The following is a 21,512-nucleotide window of genomic DNA, read 5'->3' as shown; positions in this document are numbered from 1 at the left end:
TGTATCTATTTCATTTGATTTAAAATGGGAAGCACCTGAAGACAGACTGTGTGACCCTCCTACTCACTTTTTACATGTTCTTGGACTGCAGGCTATTGTTGATAACAGCCCTAAACTCTCTAGAGGCTAAATGTTCGTATGGTTTAGTAGCATGTGAATTCACCGCGGTATGTGACTGGAACACCTGTGTGAGTCACTGCCCTCCCCCACGCCCTACTCAGCCACCAAAGCCCTAACGAGGTGACCGCGGCAGCAGCGCGTGTCCGGCTGAGCTGGTTATTACTGTGCACGCCTGGAATGCCAGGGTTGCGTCACTTCCGTGGAGTTCCCAGGTGGCTGGCCCGAACTGACTCAACACGAGCCTTTATAGCGGCCTTCTGGGCAACCAGCTGGCTGTAAACTGCGTTCACGCGGCGCTTATTTTATGGCAATGTGTGGCTGCAATAGCGTTGCTTTCGATAGGGCTACAGTATGTGGCTATGTCGCAATATGGCCGGTCAATATTGCGGCTGGAGCAAGGTACTGCAGCTAGTTGCCAAGGAATGGCAAAAGTGTTGCTGTTGAGCTGCAGCAGGGCTCGTACATATTTAGAATATTCTCTAAATACACTACCGGCCATTAAAATTGCTACACCACGAAGATGACGTGCTACAGACGCGAAATTTAACCGACAGGAAGAAGATGCTGTGATATGAAAATTATTAGCTTTTCAGAGCATTCACACAAGCTTGGCGCCGGTGACGACACCTACAACGTGCTGACATGAGGCAAGTTTCCAACCGATTTCTCATACACAAACAGCAGTTGACCGGCGTTGCCTGGTGAAACGTTGTTGTGATGCCTCGTGTAAGGAGGAGAAATGCGTACCATCATATTTCCGACTTTGATAAAGGTCGGATTGTAGCCTATCGCGATTGCGGTTTATCGTAACGCGACATTGCTGCTCGCGCTGGTCGAGATCCAATGTCTGTTAGCAGAATATGGAATCGGTGGGTTCAGGAGGGTAATATGGAACGCCCTGCTGGATCCCAACGGCCCCGTATCACGAACAGTCGAGATGACAAACATCTTATCCGCATGGCTGTAACGGATCGTGCAACCACGTCTCGATCCCTGAGTCAACAGATGGGGACGTTTGCAAAACAACCATCCGTACGAGCAGTTCGACGACGTTTGCAGCATCATGGACTATCAGGTCGGAGGCCGTGGCTGCAGTTACCTTTGACGCTGCATTACAGACAGGAGCACCTGCGATGGTGTACTCGACGACGAACCTGTGTGCACGAATGGCAAAACGTCATTACTTCGGATGAATCCAGATTCTGTTTACAGCATCATGATGGTCACATCCGTGTTTGGCGACATCGCGGTGAACGCACATTGGAAGCGTGTATTCGTCATCGCCATACTGGTGTATGACCCGGCGCGATGGTAAGGGGTGCCATTGGTTACACGTCTCGGTCACCTCTTGTTCGCATTGGCGGCACTTTGAACATTGGACGTTACATTTCAGATTTGTTACGACCCATGGCTCTACCCTTAATTCGATCCCTACGAAACCCTACTACATTTCGGCAGGATAATGCACGACCGCATGTTGCAGGTCCTGTACGGGCCTTTCTGGATACAGAAAATGTTCGACTGCTGCCCTGGCCAGAACATTCTCCAGATCTCTCACCAACTGAAAACGTCTGGTCAATGGTGGCCGAGCAACTGGCTCGTCACAATATGCCAGTCACTACTCTTGATGAACTGTGGTATCGTGTTGAAGCTGCATGGACAGCTGTACCTGTACACGCCATCCGCGATAGGCTACAGCCGTATCAAGGCCGTTATTACGGCCAGAGGTGGTTGTTCTGGGTACTGATTTCTCAGGATGTATGCACCCAAATTGTGTGAAAATGTAATCACATGTCAGTTCTGGCATAATATATTTGTCTAATGATTATCCGTTTATCATCTGCATTTCTTCTTGGTGTAGCAATTTTAATGGCCAGTAGTGTACTTCCGTCTTACTCCCAGCCTTGATTCCTGTTTCTCACGCTGACAGCTGTGCAGTGGCAAGTCACGTAACCTGAGCTGTGAAACAACATTCCCTCGCTTCAGTTTGAAAGACGAAGTGTGGCCGCAGAGGCAATCATTTTCTTTGTACTCTACAGAAATGTGGAAACGGTTAAATGAGAGAATCATTAACTTTTTATGATACGTCCACCAACGGACAGAGCTATGGGACACAGAAAGTAATGTACTTCACTCATAGAGAGCAACCTGAAAACAAGAAACCGCTGCTAGCGTCCTGGTACACCTACGGTCCGCATGGTGTTTAACAGTGTGTGGTGGACGACAATTTGTGTACCAGTGTCAGTGTCCCCTTTCCATGTTCCAGTCGCATATGGTTCGCTGGAAGAACGATTGCTTGGAAGGCTCCGCATGGTCCTGACTCTCTCTAACTTTATTTTGACGGTCTTTTTCGCGAGGTACGGTAGTAGGAACCAATACATTGGTTGACTCTTCTAGGAACCTACGCTCTCGGAACTTTAACAGTAGAGCATACTGTGATGCAGTCCGTCATCTTGCGGTGTTGCCACTGGAGTTGAATGAGCTTCTTCATGACGCTTTCGCGCTTACTAAATGAACCTGTAACAAAACGCACTGCACTTTGGATGTTCTCCGTTTCCTCTATCAGTCCTGTACGGTACGGATCTCATACTGACGAGCAAAATTCAAATATTGCTCGAACGAGTGTTTTGTAAGCTACTTCCTTTGTCGACGAACTACATTTTCTCAGGATTTTCCAATGAATCTGTCAGGTATCTGCTTTGCCCGCGATTAATTTTGTGTGCGCGTTCCACTTCAGATCCGTCCGGACGCCTACTCCTACTTATTTTATGCAGGTAACTGCTTCTACAATCGTTCAATCATATAATGAAGGGTCTTCTTATCTACGCATTTACAATACATTGTATTTGTTCACGTTGACCCATAAGCGTATTCTAAAAATTCTAAAGACTTCTCAACTTTCTTTAAGTTTCATCATCTGTGTTTCCATCTTCGTCGGGAGCAATCCGTCAAGTGTCCTTGAGATGCCCAGCTTAACCTGCAGGAGAGGACAGGTAGTTTAAATTGTGGAAAGGGGCCAAAATAAGGAGCTGTCAGTTACACTCGAACATATAACTTTATTATTTGATCAAAGATTACCGGAGCTCAAAAAAAACTTTTTTTAAACACACAGCTTTAATCTTTAGGACTTAATTTAAAAATGCCTGAATGCCAATAACTTAAAATTCAACAACATTAAAACCTTTAAAATACCAAAGGCCTTACGTGAAACAGTTCTTTAAATTAGGCAGAAGTCCTAAGGAATCTTACGCCTTTAGGACAAAACAACCGTAACTAAAAAAGAAATCGGCTAGAAGTCATACAAGTACAAACAACAAGAACAAATAAAAAAAATGGGCAGTACACCCAAGGGCGCTCAGATGTTCGAGGGTCGGCCTGGAATTCAAACACTAACGCTCCCTGAGGTGAGACAGGCAGTCGGTACAACCATTGTCGATCCGACGACAACCCAACCGCCGACAGTCAGCGAACCCACGGAATATCCCTACAGCTGACAACGAACTCCAAACGACACAATATGAACAGTCTTGACTTGCTGGTAGATTAAATCAAAACTCAACTTCCGTGTCTAGGGTCGGTGAGCCACGGACCTCGTAGCAACGGGAACAGCCCCACACACTCCGACACCCCGTAGAGGCCGCCAGCGGCCCCGGCCAAACTACGTCCCGCGGAGAATTCCTCGCTGCTCCACGCCAACCGACCGACTGCCAGGCCCGGAAACGGTGAAAGGACCAAGTATACGTCGGCCGATGAGAAGACCAACCAACAGTTGTCCCGCTCCAAACCCCTCCGTCGGACAGTTCATGTGTGTCGCCAGCGGTCGGCGAGCAATGGCTGTCGGCGCTTCCCCCCCCCCCCCCCCCCCCCGCCCCCCGCCACGACTTCACTGCTACTATGTCCCGACTACACTGCTGGTCCGTCCCGAACTCACTGCCAGACACACTAAGACCTGGGAATACTATCGGTCGTTCCAGAGATGGTACGACGGTGCACTTACCGATATGTGCTGCTGCCGCTCGCGGGCAAATACGCAGGAAGGTAGTAACGCCAGTAAATGGAATAAGAAAACGAGGAGACAGTACCGTAATAGAAGACGACAAACAATAAACGGGATAAACGCGAGCCACGCACGGCTCAGTCCGCATTTTTAATTACTGTCTTTGTATTCCTAAATTACTATTCACGACCCATAACCCTCGTCGTATGCGAATGCCTTTTATGAATTTCATAATTCTCTCAATGCACGGTGAGATAGTAGCATAAAATTTTCATTGTTACTTTAAACTGTCTTTATGAATTCAACAAATTGTCGCAAGCGTCCGGTACTAAGAAACATACTGATGAAAAGTGCACTTTTAAGGGGTAGGACCTACATCAAACTTCTGTATGAATCACCAGTAATGAAAAACCGAAAGGTGATCGCCAATCTGGAAAACAGACTCTCATATTGATATTGGTCTTAACAGTTCTTGGACGAATTGCTTTCACGACATATACAAAAAAATGTTCAAATGTGTGTGAAATCTTATGGGACTTAACTGCTAAGGTCATTAGTCCCTAAACTTACACACTACTTAACCTAAATTATCCTAAGGACAAACACACACACCCATGCCCGAGGGAGGACTCGAACCTCCGCCAGGACCACGACATATACAAAATCGTGCTTTAGTATTCTGAAAAAGGTATGTATCCTAAATCAGTTCCCTAGTTAAAGTCTCGGAAGCAGTACACTTACTTCAAAAGGAAAAAAAAAGGACGCATCCCCCACTAAGCCGCGCGGGATTAGCCGAGCGGTCTCCGGCGCTGCAGTCATGGACTGTGCGGCTGGTCCCGGCGGAGGTTCGAGTCCTCCCTCGGGCATGGGTATGTGTGTTTGTCCTTAGGATAATTTAGGTTAAGTAGTGTGTAAGCTTAGGGACTGATGACCTTAGCAGTTAAGTCCCATAAGATTTCACACACACATACCCCCCTAAGCCTGATTTCTCTGCATCTCGCTAACATTTCTCTTTGTGGAATATATATATATATATATATATATATATATATATATATATATATATTAGTAGACGCGTACTCACTTCTGCTACACTGTGCAACACAATTAAAGTTTGGAACACACAACGTTCGTCAGGCAACACAGAAACATAATGTAACAGACGGTTGCCATTGTGTGTCTGTGCGCAACGCTGAAAGGCCCTAGTAAATCCCGAGAGCCGACATTTCAACCAAGACGGTATGCACTCGGCACTTGGCGTTCTTAGATGAATACACTGTGCAGTGGCCAACAGAAAACCGTGCGATGTGGCGCAGTGCTTAAAAGGTAGGCCAGTAAACAGCAGCAATTTTGCATTTGTAGAGAACCCAGGTAACAATTGCCTCCTTTCGTCATAAGTTCCAAACAGGAAACAGAAAAAGAATTAATAACTTATTTGTCTGGTCCGCAGATTTATAAAATGATATGACCGATCTCGATTGCTCAAGTAATCATCTTCAGATCATTAAAATGGCGCTGCCGGCCGGAGTGGCCGAGCGGTTCTAGGCGCTTCAATCTGGAACCCCGCGACCGCTACGGTCGCAGGTTCGAATCCTGCCTCGGGCATGGATGTGTGTGATGTTCTTAGGTTAGTTAGGTTTAAGTAGTTCTAAGTTCTAGGGGACTGATGACCTCAGATGTTAAGTCCCATAGTGCTGAACCAAAATGGCGCTACAGCGAGTAAGTCGCCACCGGTAGTATACTGAAATACTGAGGCATGAAAAATTCTTACTTTTAATAACTCGGAACATGATCATACCACATATGACGTATTGGTCACTGTGACGATAGTTTAACGATCAGACGATGATTACTAGAGCAATCAAAACCAGCTGTATCATTTTATGAATATGCGATCTAGAAAAATAAATTTCACATTGAAAATAAATATAGCGTTCTCCACATACTTGACGATGTCAATTCTAGTAGGAAAGAATATATTAATGGTATCCCACATGCATAATGACAACAGTGTAGACGCTGACAGTGGCAAAGCGGATAAACCTGAAGAGATTTCATTCTACAGTCTCGTATAGATGTCTTAAACAGGAATATTCTGGTACAAGAATAACCGACCGTTTGTTTCTTACGCAGTTTTTCATCTTGCTGAATATATATCAGAGCATTGTATGCTCAAACAATATACAAGATGAATACAAATTACAATGCGAAGGAGAAGATCTATTGCAGAACTGAGAATGGTGCTTACAAAAACACGTCAATTCCTAGAATATGGCACCACTTTAAGGAGAAAGTTAAAGGTGTAGTAGATATCCACAAACTACGTATATCAGAAGGAGAAATGAATCAAGAGTAAATCTTAGACGTCACTACTGTCCCAAAAGGAAAAACAGATACACGTAGCATTGTTGCTATCTCTGTTCCACTTGTGCTTGTAAAGAGCAAACAAAAACGAGTGTTGTTACTTGCCTTGTGTGTACGTCACACGAAGCTGGATTTGACTCACTTGTTAGATTACTAAACCGGAAGTGAAGTTAACCTTAGTTGTTCATTTATTATGACTATTGGGAAATGCTGTGACGAGAGATGCGAATATAATAATAAATTGTGTGTAGCCATGGCATATTAAAATATTTTTAAGTTAAGAAACTTACACAGGTGTGACGGGTATGAGCGCAGATATTTTTATATATGGCACCTTTATATGCGGACACATCAGTGTGTTGCATGTTTTTGTTCCGCATCGAACAATCTTCCCACAAACGCATCACAAATTTTGCAACCTGATGTTTCCTGCATGGCTGTAACTGCACCACTAAGTAGGACAGTGCCTGTCAGTATTCAGTAACTGCTCTAAGTCCACGTGTCCTTACTTCAACAAATGACCTGCCACCCAGGGAAAAATAGGCATTAATGCCTCGTTTCTGCCATGCACACTTGGAGGTACTAACCAACCTAAAAACATACTACTCTTAATGGATATAATTACCAGTCTGCAAATGAAGGAAATACTGATGTACAGGTGTTCCGTACAACGTCCTCAATCACCAATAGAAATACGTGCACTTATCCCCATTAAACCCTGTATACACTAATGAGCCATAAAATTATGACCAGCTGCTTAACAGCTTGTTTGTCCGTCTCTGGAACGTAATACATAACTGATTCTGCGTATCAGGGATCTGAAAGTTTGTTGGTAGGTTTGTGGAGGTATGTGGCATTAGATGTCTAAGCACAGGTCATGCAATTCGCATAAATAATGGGCGACTGATTACCGTACGTGAAGATGATGCCCGATAGCGGAACCGATGGTTTCCATAGGATATAAGTCAGAGGAACGTGATCGCCGAGACATCAACGTGAGTTCACTAAAATGGTCCTCCAACCACTGCACGGTTCTGGCTCCGTGATATGACAGTTATATTGTTGGAAGAAGACATCACTGTTGGTGAAGATATCAAGCACAAAAGGGATGCAGGTGGTTCGCAGCTGTCAGCGTGTCTTCGATTACAAACACAGGTCCCAAGCAAGCGCAGAATAATGTCTGGCATAGCACAATATTGTTTCGACCACCCTACGTCCGTTGAGTGCTGCACGCCCCGAGCCGCCTTCACCTCGATGATGATGTTTGTGGGTACAACTATCGACCTAGTGTAGCAAAACTGTGATTCACTCGAAGGGCTGACACATTTCCATTGATCGATAGTCGAATCCCGATGGTCCTATGCCCACTGTCGTCGTAACTGACGATGTCATCGGATCAACATGTGACGCATAGGGGAGGTCTGCTGCGGAGTTCCATGTTCAACAATGTACGATGTGCTCCGCAACACTTGTGCGTGCAACATCATTGTCCTCTGTAGGCAGAGAAGCCACAGATCATCTTTGCTACTTTACAGAGGAGACAAGCCTCCGAACCCCACGGTCTGGGAAGTGTCGTCTACATCCAACAACCTTGCGGCTAGTGGTAGGTTCACTGTCCTGCAAACTCTTTTCGTAGATGCTCAAGACAGTAGCGTGTGAACATTCGACCAGCTTGGCCGTTTTCGAGATACTCGTTCACAGGCTCTGCGTAATTATAATCTGCACTTTGTCAAAGTCGCTTATTTCAATGGATTTCGCCGTTTGCAGCTCATATCTTCGTTGGGGTGATCTCCCCTCCGGGTCTGCTCCGCTTACACACTTTTGCTACACGTCACGTGCTCTCAGAGCCACCAGGCGGCTGTCAGCGTCGCAGTGGGCAGTAGTCATAACGTTTTGGCTGATCAGTGTATGTGTCGTTTTATATTTACGAGTATTTATAAAGTGTTGGTAAGAGGAAAGAAGTAATTTATTTGATATATGTATTTGTGTATGGAACGTAAAGCTAAAAGACGTAAGAGTTATCTTTATTAGAGAAAAAAATAGCCTGCCGCTGTGGCCGAGCGGTTCTGGGCGCTTCAGTCTGGAACCGCGCGACCGCTACGGTCGCAGGTTCGAATCCTGCCTCGGGCATTGATGCGTGTGATGTCCTTCGGTTAGTTAGGTTTAAGTAGTTCTAAGTTCTAGGGGACTGATGACCTCAGATAGTGCTCAAAGCCATTTGAACTATTTGAAAAAAAATTACCGTGGCACTCAAAGATGCGAGCGATCGCAGATTTCGAGAATAGGCTCATGGGAGAGGAGCAGAACCGAAATTCTAGTATGTTATATATGTTTTTTCTTAATAACTACAAATGAATGCTAGATTGATTCCATCGATGAAGACACATCCTCCCCCTCCCGCGGTCTCCCAGTCTTTCCCCCCCCCCCCCCTCCCCTTCCCTCCTCCTCAGCGTCCATCAGACTGAGCACTCCGTTTCTAACGATCTAGCGCGTTGTTCATTAGAAGAGCCTTACATGTTCCTGGAGGCGGCCTGGCCGGCAGAATGGCCCGCGACGTAGGCTATTGTCCCCGCAGGATGCCGCGCGGCAGGGAGAAAGGAGAGCGGCGGCTAAAGATCAGGGACGCCAGCAGGTACCGCAACGACAAGTGCAGACCCGTAGCCCGGGCGAGGCGTTACACCGCCGCGCCGCGCCACGCTCGCTTGTCTACAGTATGAGCACTCGCCAACTGTCTCCGCCAGACGTCCTTATGCTCTTTTGAGGAAGGGGGCAGCGTTCTGCCAGCGACGATGTCGCTGCTGTCTCCCTTTTAGACGGTCTCTTCCAGACGCTCGTAACAACCTCTCGCCGTACGTGTTTGCTATTGTGACTGTAGTCGTCTTCAGTACGAAGCCTGCTTTGACGTAGCTCTCCGCGCTAGTCAAATTAACTACACAGAAGCGCCGAAGAAAGTGGTCTAGGCATGCCTATTCAAATACAGGGATATGTAAACAGGCAGAATACGGCGCTGCGGTCGGTAACGCCTATATAAGACAAGAGTCTTACATCAATTACTGCTACTACGAGGGTCACTCCAAAAGAAATGCACTATTTTTTTAAAAATCAATCTTTTATTGTAGATGTTTAAAAGTTTTACAGTGTGTAGATACATCCTTTAGCAACAATGTTTACATTTCTCCACATAATTCCCATCCTTCTCAACTGCCTTACGCCATCTTGGAACAAGCGCCTGTTTACCCGCACGGTAAAATTCTGGACCAACCTGTTGGAGCCACTCTTTGGCAGCGTGCACAAGGGAGTCGTCATCTTCAAACCTTGTTCCACGAAGAGAGTCTTTCAGTTTCCCAAAGAGATGATACTCACATGGAGCCATGTCAGGACCCTAAGGCGGGTGTTTCAGTGTTGTCCACCCGAGTTCTGTGATGGCTTCCATGTTTTTTTGACTGACATGTGGCCCTGCATTGTCGTGCAACAGCTAAACATCCTGCATTTGCCGATGTGGTCGAACACGACTCAGTCGAGCTTGAAGTTTCTTCATTGTCGTCACATATACATCACAATTTATGGTGGTTCCACTAGGCATGATGTCCACAAGCAAGAGTCCTTCGAAATCGAAAAACAACGTAGCCATAACTTTTCCAGCAGAAGGTGTGCTTTTGAATTATTTTTTTTTCCTTGGGTGAACTTGCATGATGCCACTCCATTGATTGCCTCTTCGTCTCTGGTGAAAAATGATGGAGCCATGTTTCATCACTAGTCACAATTCTTCCAAGAAATTCATCTCTACCATTCTCGTACTGTTCCAAAAGTTCGCTGCATACTGTTTTTCTTGTTTCTTTGTGAGCCACTGTCAACATCCTGGGAACTCACCTGACACAAATCTTTTTTAACGCCAACACTTTCAGTATTCTGCAAACACTTCCTTCCCCTATCGCAACGTAGTGTGACAATCCGTTCACTGTGATGCATCTGTCAGCAGTCGCCAGTTCGTTAGCTCGCTGCACATTGTCTGGAGTGTGTGCTGTACGAGGCCTGCCGCTGCGAGGACAATCCTCAATATTCCCGTGCCCGCTTTCATCACGTAACCTGCTTGCCCACCGACTAACTGTACTGCGATCCACAGCAGCATCTCCATACACCTTTTTCAACCTCTTGTGGATGTTTCCCACTGTCTCGTTTTCACAGCACAGGAATTCTATGACAGCACGTTGCTTCTGACGAACGTCAAGTGTAGCAGCCATCTTGAAGACATGCTGTGACGGCACCACTCACGGGAACAGGTTGAACTAAGTTTGAAATCAAGCGGGAAGGATGTATCTACACACTGTAAAACTTTCAAATGGTTCAAATGGCTCTGAGCACTATGGGACTTAACTGCTGTGGTCATCAGTCCCCTAGAACTTAGAACTACTTAAACCTAACTAACCTAAGGACATCACACACATCCATGCCCGAAGCAGGATTCGAATCTGCGACCGTAGCGGTCACGCGGCTCCACACTGTAGCGCCTAGAACCGCACGGCCACTCCGTCCGGCTTAAAACTTTCACACATGCAGAATGAAAACTGTACTTTTACAAAAATAGTGTGCATTTCTTTTGCCGGCCACGGTGGCCGAGCGGTTCTAGGCGCTTCAGCCCGGAACCGCGTGACTGCTACGGTCGCAGGTTCAAATCCTGCCTCGGGCATGGATGTGTGTGATGTCCTTAGGTTAGTTAGGTTTACGTACTTCTAAGTTCTAGGGGACTGATGACCTCAGATGTTAAGCCCCATAGTGCTCAGAGCCATTTGAACCATTTCTTTTGGAGTGACCCTCGTACAATGGCAGGTTATCAAGTTTTAAGTGAGTTTGAACTTCGTGTTATAGTCGGCGCACGAGCGTTGGGACACAGCATCTCCGAGGTAGTTCTGAAGTGGGTATTTTCCCGTACGACCATTTCACGAGTGTACTTTGAATATCAGGAATCCGGTAAAACATCGAATCTGCGACATCGATGCGGCCGCAAAAAGATCCTGTAAGTACGGGACCAACGACGACTGAAGAGAATCGTTCAGCGTGACAGAAGTGAAACCCTTTCGCAAATTGCTGCAGATTTCAGTTCTGGGCCATCGCCAAGGGTCAGCGGGCGAGCCATTCAACGATATGCGCTTTCGAAGTCGAATGGTCACTCGTGTACCCTTGATGACTGCACGACACAAACCTTTACGCCTCACCTGGGTCCGTCAACACCGACATTGGACTGTTGATGTCATATGTTCTTGGTCGGACGAGTCTCGTTTCAAATTGTATGGATGGACGTGTACGGGTATGGAGATAACCTCATGAATCCATGGACCGTGCATATCAGCAGGGGACTGTTCAAGCTGGTGGAGGCTTTGTAATGGTGTGGGGCATGTGCAGCTGGAGTGATATGGACCACTGATACGTCTGGATGCGACTCTCACAGGTGACACGTACGTAAGCATCCTGTCTCATCACCTGCATCCATTCACGTCCATTGTGCACTCAGACGGACGTGGGCAATTCCAGCAGGACAATGCGACACCCTGTTCGTCCAGAACTGCTACACAGTGGATCCAGGAACACTCTTCTTTGCTTAAACACTTCTGCTGGCCACCAGAGTCCCCAGGGCATATCTGGGATGCCTTGCAACGTGCTGTTCAGAAGAGATCTCCACCACATCGTACCCTTACGAATTTATGGACAGCCCTGCAGGATTCATGGTATCAATAGACTCCAGCGCTACTTCATACATTAGTCGAGTCCATTCCGCGACGTGCTGTGCCACTTCTGCGTGCTCGAGAGACCCGTACACGATAGTAAGCAGGTGTACCAGTTTCTTTGGCTCTTCAGTGTAGTTAGGAGTGCAGGAGACCGCTCACGCAATAGCAGAAGTGCTGAGTCGTCGACAGGCACGTACAAAAGAGAAATGTTAGTCGTTATTAGCGCAAAACGTCCAGGTATTAATTTAGTCGATATTCACAGCACGAGTTCATTCGGGGAGGCGCCCGCGAGATGTTTGTTTCGTTAATGTGCAGCTACCGTGCTGTTCAGAGAGAAGGAATGTTTGAATGTATTGACCCGTTGACATGTGGATCATTAGAATTGTATCATTAATTTATATGGGTGACGATTGACTGGAATGATTGGCCGGAGATAATTTAAGGGCGCCGCGGAAATTCTAAACCCGTGCGCCTGACCGAGAACTTCAGTCCGCTTCCTCGCAGATAAGTGTCACGCGACTTTGTCACTCGCTTCTCAGAAGTCGGAAACGAGACGAAGAGGACACGTTACGTTCGATTTACCGATTGCTGCTGACGAGCTTTCATGGAAACGCGAGAGGCGCGAGCAGATACATGCAGACTGTTGCCGAATTCGCTGTTGGTATCACGAGAGAGCCTTATTAGTCATTTCGCGGCATTCTCGTCTTATTCGTCATTTACCATCATTTCTTAGCCTACGAGAACTGTACAGTTCCCAGTCGGTACGAAACACCGTGTTCGCTCTCCTACTTATCTAAATACGTAAATCAGAATAAAAGAGCAGAATAAAAGAGCTTCCTTTGTTTGACTTTGACTGGAAGTTCAGGTCGTCTTCCGTTTACCTTACCTGAGAGGTAGCACATAAATGAGGCATGAAATTGCCGCTTCGATCAGAGTAGTGTTTACTTTCAACCAGCCAGCGACGGACGTTGGCGCATACTCCATGTTGCTGAATAAGGAAGCAGCGAAAGGGAGACATTGAGTTTTGTAGCGTGGCACAGAAAACCTACACCTAAAGTTATTAAAACAGGTAAGTAGAAAGTACACTCCACTACACTGTATCAACCCGCACGTTTCTCCTGTAACATGAGAGGAACAACAGATTACACATTCAAACTTTTTCACATCAGAAGATTAAGTGCTATGTAGTGTTTTGCTTTACTTATTTCGCCCTATAAAGTTAAATCATTGACTGAAATAGTAATATGAGTGGTAAAGCATCACGAAGATCAGTCCAGGGTTCCTGATACCACTCTGCCTCACCATCACCCCTTCCTCCATAACCATAACAGTTCCTCCTTTTGCGTAAGCAAAATGAACCACTTCATGTGCCAGGTACAGGGAAAAATACTTTGCTTTAGAGTTTCTCTTTAAGTAATACTTATACCTTCCATTTCAATTACTAGCGGCATACGCAGTCTTCAAGAGTAACAGTGGTGATTTATCAAGGCAAACGACGTCAAGTGCACTGTTGACCATTAAAGCTGTAACTTCTTGAAGGAGAAGGCATGATAGTAACGTCAAATTACCACGAGAACTACTACATCCGGCGCCATTCAAATGATTATCGTTTCGGCGCTACCGCAACAAAGAATATAATAGCCATCTGCATTTTGCTTATAAGGAAATATTGCACAGTAGCCTTCCAATTCACAAAAATGGCTCTGAGCACTATCGGACGTAACATGTGAGGTCATCAGTCCCCTAGAACTTAGAACTACTTAAACCTAACTAACCTAAGGACATCACACACATCCATGCCCGAGGCAGGATTCGAACCTGCGACAGTAACGGTCGTGCGGTTCCAGACTGTAGCGCCTAGAACCGCTCGGCCACTTCGGCCGGCCACCAATTCACAAATTACATTTGAATGTACGAGGGTGAGTCAGTAAATACGTCGCAAACGCCAGAATACCGCACACCGTCTTAAATTTCGCGCCTGTACGTATATAGACGGTGGCAGCACACTTCGCGTGGTAGGTAGGCGATACGTAGTTTTCCGCAGCCATTGGTGAATGACCTGCTATTTGACTAGATGGCAGGCAGGGGTACCATGAGTGTGTGCCTGACTAGATCAACGCGACTTTTGTGAGCCAGGGGACTGTCCGCAGAAGACGTCTATAGCGTAATTCGTCCAGTGTGTGCTTAGAACTGTTTTTCATGGAAATTTGTGTTGAATTAGATACAGGAATTCAGCAGAGGACAAAAAAAAAAAAAAAAAAAAAAAACACAAGCAAGCGGCGTCCTGACTGCCCTGGTTATCCAGTGATCGCACATTCTTTCTCCTAAATATCAAATAAAAAGTCGCGATTGCGTTTTCAGATTTTTTATTTGTTATCAACAGGTTTCGGCTTTTTCCTCAGATCATCTTCAGACTTTTCACCGCTGCAATGCAGTAATAGTACGAATTCAGTACAGAGAGATGAAAATACGGCTAAACAACGTCTAAAATATAGGCAACAAAGTTCGATGTTTTACACCCAGCGATGTCCGTAGAAGTAGGATAGTCACTGCTGAATCAGGCACTTTTGGACGAGGTATATACTGTAAACTCTTCCCATCGCCTACACCATTACATCATTGATGATTAATCATGCGTGAGATACGCTACATTGACTGGTTTAGTCGAATTCATAAGAAAAATAGATACAGAAATAAATAATAAATTACATACGTAAAATTTTAATTTAAATTATGTTTACATTGTTTCTCCGTCTAGGTGTATTTTTCTGCCCCCAGCACACATGTGTCTTGTGGGCCGTAGCAATTTAAGGGAACAAATAAACTTGTTATCTTAAACATCTTCAACATTTCTCGGCCCTGTCAGCAACTGTATAAATATTAATTTTAACTTTAATAATGAACAGCCTCAGTTGCACCGTTTACCTAGAATTTACCTAGGTTTCAGTCGGGATAACCCAACCTTCTTCAGAATAACAGCATCTACCGTTTGTCCATAGCGGACATCGTCAAGCTAAAACTACAAATACGTAGATTATCGTCAAACTGTAAAACTTATCTGGCACTGCCTCGGCCCCACTTCGCGACCGCGATGCGGCAGCCACGAGTGCTGTACTGGAACTCATCCGCACGAAAATACAGGAAGAAAACGCACACCGACCTGTATTTGCATGCGGGTAGCTGCCGCCGTCCTGCTCAGAGGAATGGGGTGCTAAAAACACTGGTGCACAGGGCGTCACCATCTCTGACGTAGAGTGTCTGCCCCAAGAGCTCGAATGCCTCAAAACTGTATTCCGGAAAAACGGGTACTCGGAACGGCAGATCAGACGCGCTCTCCACCCCATCTCTACAGTACAACGTGTGGAGATGGAAAAAGTCACGGAGAAAGAGATAGCCACTGCCTATGGCGCACTATCGGGGAAAATGGGACGGATATTGAGGAAACACCGAGTAGGAACTTTCTTTTGTCCACCAAATAAAACACAAGCATTATTGAGAAGCTCAAAGACAATCTCGGTTTGAAGAAGGCCGGCATATACCAGATTCCGTGTAAGTGTGGGAAGACACTTACACTGTCTTATATTGGACAGACAGTGCGCACCATCGAAGATCGTTGCTGGGAACATTAGAGGCACACTCGACTTGGGTACCCCAACAAGTCGGAGGTCGCAGAGCACTGTTTGTCCGAAAATCACGAAATGGACTACCAATATACCAGGGTCTCGACACAGACATCTAAATACTGCGTCGTTAGAGAGACTATCGAAATTCGTACCAGGGACGGACTCATCAACCGAGATTGCGGCTACAACCGCAGCAGGGCATGGGAACCAGTATTGAGTCTAATTAAAAAGACGCTCAGCCAAGGAAACGAACGGGCGACTAGGGCGGACGAGGCAATTACGCCGACGCTGCCACAGACGTCGACGCCAGCGTCTCAGCGACCGCTGACGCGTGGGCGCGGACCGCGGAGAGAAAGCCTCGCGAGGGGAGGGGATTTAATACGGCCGCCCGCCCTCAGGAGCTCAGTTCGTTAGCGCACCTGATGATGGCGACATGTCTGATCACCGAAATGTTGTGTCCGTTGGACACTATGGACCGGCAGTACACCAGTGGACTGTTCGAGCAAGAAATACACCGGGAGAAACTGAAGAATCACATCAGTATACTGGATGGTTATGACTGAAGTGCAGTTACTAACGGAGCTCCGGCGTGGAGTGTAGTGGCAGCAGAACTTGCTCGATATGCTAATGGGTTAATGTGGAACCGGTTTACACAGGAAAAAACATAGTTCCAATTTTGGCCACCAGATGCAACTCTGGCGCTGTACACTGTTTGCATGACAACCACACTGTCATTTGACAAATGATAACGTGAGTGAACGGTACGGATGTCGAGAAGAGAGAGCACGAGGTGTTAGTAAAACTGTTTTATGTAAACGGCAGTAATTACTGCTGCGAACAACTATTGACCACATCATTTTAGGGATGCAGCATCATGTGGACGTGTCCAGTGCCCACATTTAACAAACTGTGCAAGTGGCAGTTAGTAATAAAATCAACATGATGACTTTCTCACTGCCCGTTCCTGTTCCATTATTTATGGAAACATTTCTATACACCTTTCTTGCGTTCTCAGCGCCAGATTTGCACCTGGTAGCCAAAATTGGAACTAATTCTTTTCCAGCGTAAATCGGTTCTGGATGACCCTATTAGAATATCTACCAAGTTTTGCTGCCATTGGATAGCTACACTGGATGTCTGTGAATAGCTGCAGTTCTAATTATAATCACCCAGTATAAAACTGAATGATAAAATGTGGCGTACCACGATTTACAGACCACAGGAGCCACAGAGTGGGGTGTCCACCTGCCAGGCCATGGGGCGATGTGTTAGCGGCCATTGTTGTAACAGGAGGTGGAGGTCTCCGCTTCATCCCGCTGGTGTGGCGGCAGCAGTAATACCTTGACCGGAGGTTGACTTCACTGGCCGTAGCTTTCTGTCGTTCGCCGCCAGCCACTCCTCCCTGCACACTTCTGTGGCTTTCTGACTCAACAGCGAAATGACAGTCTGCAGGGGAACGCCACATCGTGTAACGTCATGTTCCCTGCAAGCCTCTTGGCTGCTTTGTATGCTTGCTCATTTCCCCGGATTCCCACGTGCCACTGTACCCAGCAGAATGATACATGCTTTCCTTGCTGTAAATGAAAGAGCTGTTTCTTCTATATTGTTTCTATCATTTTCTCTGCTGCAAGGCTTGCAAAAAACTAAAACTGTTGCACTGTTTTTGTGCTAATGCCATTAGCACCTCGGCCAGAAAGATCGCTGGACGTCTCTCCAATTGACAAAGTTCGAAGCATTATGGGCACGTTGATAACTTCGGTCTTGAGCGCGCGTAAGCTCCGTTATGGGCAGAACCCTCCAACCAGTAACGGATTTTAATTATCTAAAGCGTCGTTTGGACAGTGTGTGGTACGATACCACTCAGGGGGACATCCAACAATTCCATCAATCAATGCCAAGCCGAAGAACTGCTTGCATAATGGCCAGAGGTGGACCAACGCGTTACTGACTTGCTCAATTTGTAGAGTTCTTTCTCCTGAATAAATCATCCAATTTTTCTGAAACTGTAAACATTTGTTTGTATATTTACATCGGATGTGCTGATTTGCGTCCCATTCGGCTAATTCCTTCCCGATGCCTCTTTTCTTTTTGTCTTGGGGTGTATTTAATCCACCTTAACAGAGGCAACCAAACTTACATCATCTGCTCCAGGTGCGGGTGATGTAAATCGGGCTGCCTATTTTATGGTTCAAACGGCTCTGAGCACTATGGGACTTAACTGTTGACGCCATCAGTCCCCTAAACTTAGAACTACTTAAACCTAACTAACCTAAGGACATAACACACATCCATGCCCGAGGCAGGATTCGAACCTGCGATCATAGAGGTTCAAATGGCTCTGAGCACTATGGGACTTAACTTCTAAGGTCATCAGTCCTCTAGAACAGAACTGCTTAAACCTACATAACCTATGGACAGCACACAAGTCCATGCCCGAGGCAGGATTCGAACCTGCGACCGCAGCGGTCTCGCGGTTCCCGACTGTAGCGCCTAGAACCGCTCGGCCACTCCGGCCGGCGACCGTAGAGGTCTCGCGGTTCCAGATTGTAGCGCCTAGAACCGCTCGGCCACTTCGGCCGGTCCTATCTTTTGGTGCATGAAATATTTTCCTGGGCAGTTTTATCTTACTAGCGACGTAGTAGATGGGTACGAAACTATGGACTGCAGAAACAATTGGTTTCTGTGCTCTTAAGACAGAGCTGAGCGCCGAAGCGGTGAGGGTGCGACCTTCCTTTGATGGCACGAGTGAGAACCTGCAGACACGACCGGATGCTGTTCGCTGGAGGTAGCTGCCGTTTACAGCAGAGAAAAAGCTCGTTAGCTGGTGTTCGCTCGGTGCAGAAAAGGCTTAACAGTACGGGCGGTGCTGCTTTGCATCGTGTTGGGCGCTTAGGGTCTCCTGCTGCATCGCTTACTGGCTCTCGTACTGCGCTAACCACCGGCGGACCCGCTACGGCCACGGATTTGGCTTCACCAGTGTAGACACATTTACTTGTGCAAGGACGATCAATTAACGGGATGTCCATCACAGGGATTCTTCATTTTAAAATAAAAATAAAAAAAAAACATGGAAACTGTACTGTCTGCCATCGGGTTCCCCTAAATGGCAGGCGGCACCGCATAACAGCCACGCTATGAGGGAAACAAACCAACAGCCAAACAGGCGAAGACATCAGGTAAACACGCCGAAGATTCCAGTCGATTAATAGGAACCTTTCCTTGCAGAGGTCGCCGCGACATATCCGGCTACGGATTCCTACGCCGGGTTTCTATTGGCTCCAGCTCACTATATAGGCCCGGCCGGTCGAAGGCAGACCAGTCTTCGTCCGCTGCTAATGGCAACCGCTATAGCAGGGTCTCCGAGAAGATATCACCGAAGCCGCTGCACCGCCGATCGAAGTACCAGCCGACCGAGAGGAACCACATCTCCGTTTAGATCGACGGACGTCTACATCTATTGTACAGCCAGCTATTGTATTGTAGAAGAAGTTACGTTCGATAAACTGTTGGAGAACACAACAGAAACAAACATCCATAGAAGACTGCAACAACAAACGGTACGTTTATTGTGTGACATCAGCAAGAATTATATGCCAGCGGCCTTGCCGCAGTGGTCACACCGGTTCCCGTCAGATCACCGAAGTTAAGCGCTGTCGGGCTGGGCTAGCACTTGGATGGGTGACCATCAGGTCTGCCGAGCGCTATTGGCAAGCGGGGTGCACTCAGCCCTTGTGAGGCAAACTGAGGAGCTACTTGATTGAGAAGTAGCGGCTCCGGTCTCGGAAACTGACATACGGCCGGGAGAACGGTGTGTGCTGACCACATGCCCCTCCATATCCGCATCCAGTGACACCTGTGGGCTGAGGATGACACGGCGGCCGGTCGGTACCGTTGGGCCATCATGGCCTGTTCGGGAGGAGTTTAGTTTTAGTTTAGCAAGGATTATATACAGAAGTTAGAAATAGTAATTACAAAATCTGCTAGCAGATGGCACTTCGTACCAGCATGCATAAACAATCTCACTTTCTGGGAGCAGTCTTCGCAAAACAATCTCTTCAAAATGTCCACTCCTCGCAGTAGAGAGGTGGCGCAAACAAGTGAAGAAATTTGCTGTCACATCCTGTGGTGTCTCGAAGGAAAGTACGAATCACGTTTGTCCAGAGCAGTGGGATATTTCTGGCAGACAGTGTCTTTCAATGTATCCCATAGTAAATACTGACAGTGAGCCAGATCGGGTGAACATCGAAACCAATCCATGCTTGCCCTACTAAATTTCATATAATCGCACGCAATGAGTCTACTCCCTAAAAATTCACCAAGAAAAGCGAAACGCTTGTTCGCTACGATGTGTTCGGTTCCAATCTAGCATGAACCACTCAGCGCGAAGTCGATCATGCACCGCCGGCTGTGTGGCGACAGATTGTTCCATAACTGCGACGTAACATTCACTTGTTCTCGATTCTCGCATGAAAAAGGTGGCCGATAATGTCTCCGTCGCGTACCGCAGCCCAAACAGTAACTTTGGCAGAATGCAGTAGTTTCTATTGATACAAATGGTGACGTTTCGAACCGCCAAAGCGCGAGTTTTGTTTATTCAAGAACACATTCGGGTAGAAGAGTGATTCATATGTGTACCAGTTACAGCCAACATCAAAACCTTCCCTATCAGTAGCTGTGAGAATCTGGTTCGCAAAGCCATCCCTTCGCGCACAGCGGCTACGGGTATGAACTGGCGACACTGTGTTTTGAATGGAAGCGTGTGTACACTGTTTCGTGTTGCATGCGGGCTAGAACGCTTCAAACCAGCCTCTGCAGACGTATTTCATCGGATGTTGGTGTAAAAGGCCAGAAAATTGCGACGACATTCTCAGTGGTAACTACGCTTGGCCTCGGGCGAATAATCCCGACTACAGCATTAGCCACTGACTGCGCGATCGAACTGGGCGAAAATCTGACGAATGGTTTCTCCACTGGGTCGTTTTGTAACACTAAATCATGTTGAAAGCGTCGACTTGTTGCCGTAATACTCTCTTCTAACCCTTGATATTCCAGAACGCGCAGAGCGGGTGCGGTTCAGAACTGGCGACTTTGGTACGCTAACCTCCTTGCACGTTTCATGCTGGAACAATCGATCCGGGCTTCGGAGTACTAGTTATAGGCAATGGGTATTGCAATTACAGCTCCATCTGTCTGCAGCTTTTGTAACTACTACTTCGAAACTGCTTTCTCAATAAACGTACTGTTTGTTGCATCTTTGATTTCATGTCATAGTCGCAGTGCACAGCTGTCAACACAGAAGCCAAACTCTTTTTACACGAATGGACCGATAGGCAAAAAAAAAGCTTCCCTGACATTCTCCCTCCGTTACAAATCTCGTAAAAAGTCTTTTGTGCATAATGAAGATAACAGTGAAGACGGATAAACGTTCTGTAGGTCTCCCCTCTTTCTTTTTTCACTAGGGCTTTCACTAAAATGCGCTTTGTATTATAATAAAGCGTCAAGATCGTCAAGTTTTTGAATCAAGGATCGGATGCAAAAGAACGAGCACTCCCTTCTAATCTTAATAGTCGTGAATTTCTATGAATGGAGTAATCAGGAGCTACATGTCGCCGCGCGGGATTAGCCGAGCGGTCTCAGGCGCTGCAGTCATGGACTGTGCGGCTGGTCCCGGCGGAGGTTCGAGTC

The 21,512-nt window shown here is 46.7% G+C and overlaps 1 protein-coding gene and 1 pseudogene across 1 annotated transcript in view; one reads left to right on the top strand and one right to left on the bottom strand.

Annotated features, from left to right (window-relative positions):
* Window positions 1-21,512, bottom strand: part of LOC124805452 — a gene marked incomplete at its 5' end in the record, with an annotated part of 688,368 nt that overhangs the window by 404,497 nt on the left and 262,359 nt on the right. The gene's annotated exons all lie outside the window — the stretch shown is intronic.
* Window positions 19,420-19,537, top strand: LOC124709223 (annotated as a pseudogene).

This window comes from Schistocerca piceifrons, chromosome 7 (assembly GCF_021461385.2).
Source record: "Schistocerca piceifrons isolate TAMUIC-IGC-003096 chromosome 7, iqSchPice1.1, whole genome shotgun sequence".
Classification (NCBI taxonomy): Eukaryota; Metazoa; Arthropoda; class Insecta; order Orthoptera; family Acrididae; genus Schistocerca; species Schistocerca piceifrons.
Note: the sequence above shows the minus strand (reverse complement) of the source record. Positions and strands in the feature narration are given on the sequence as shown.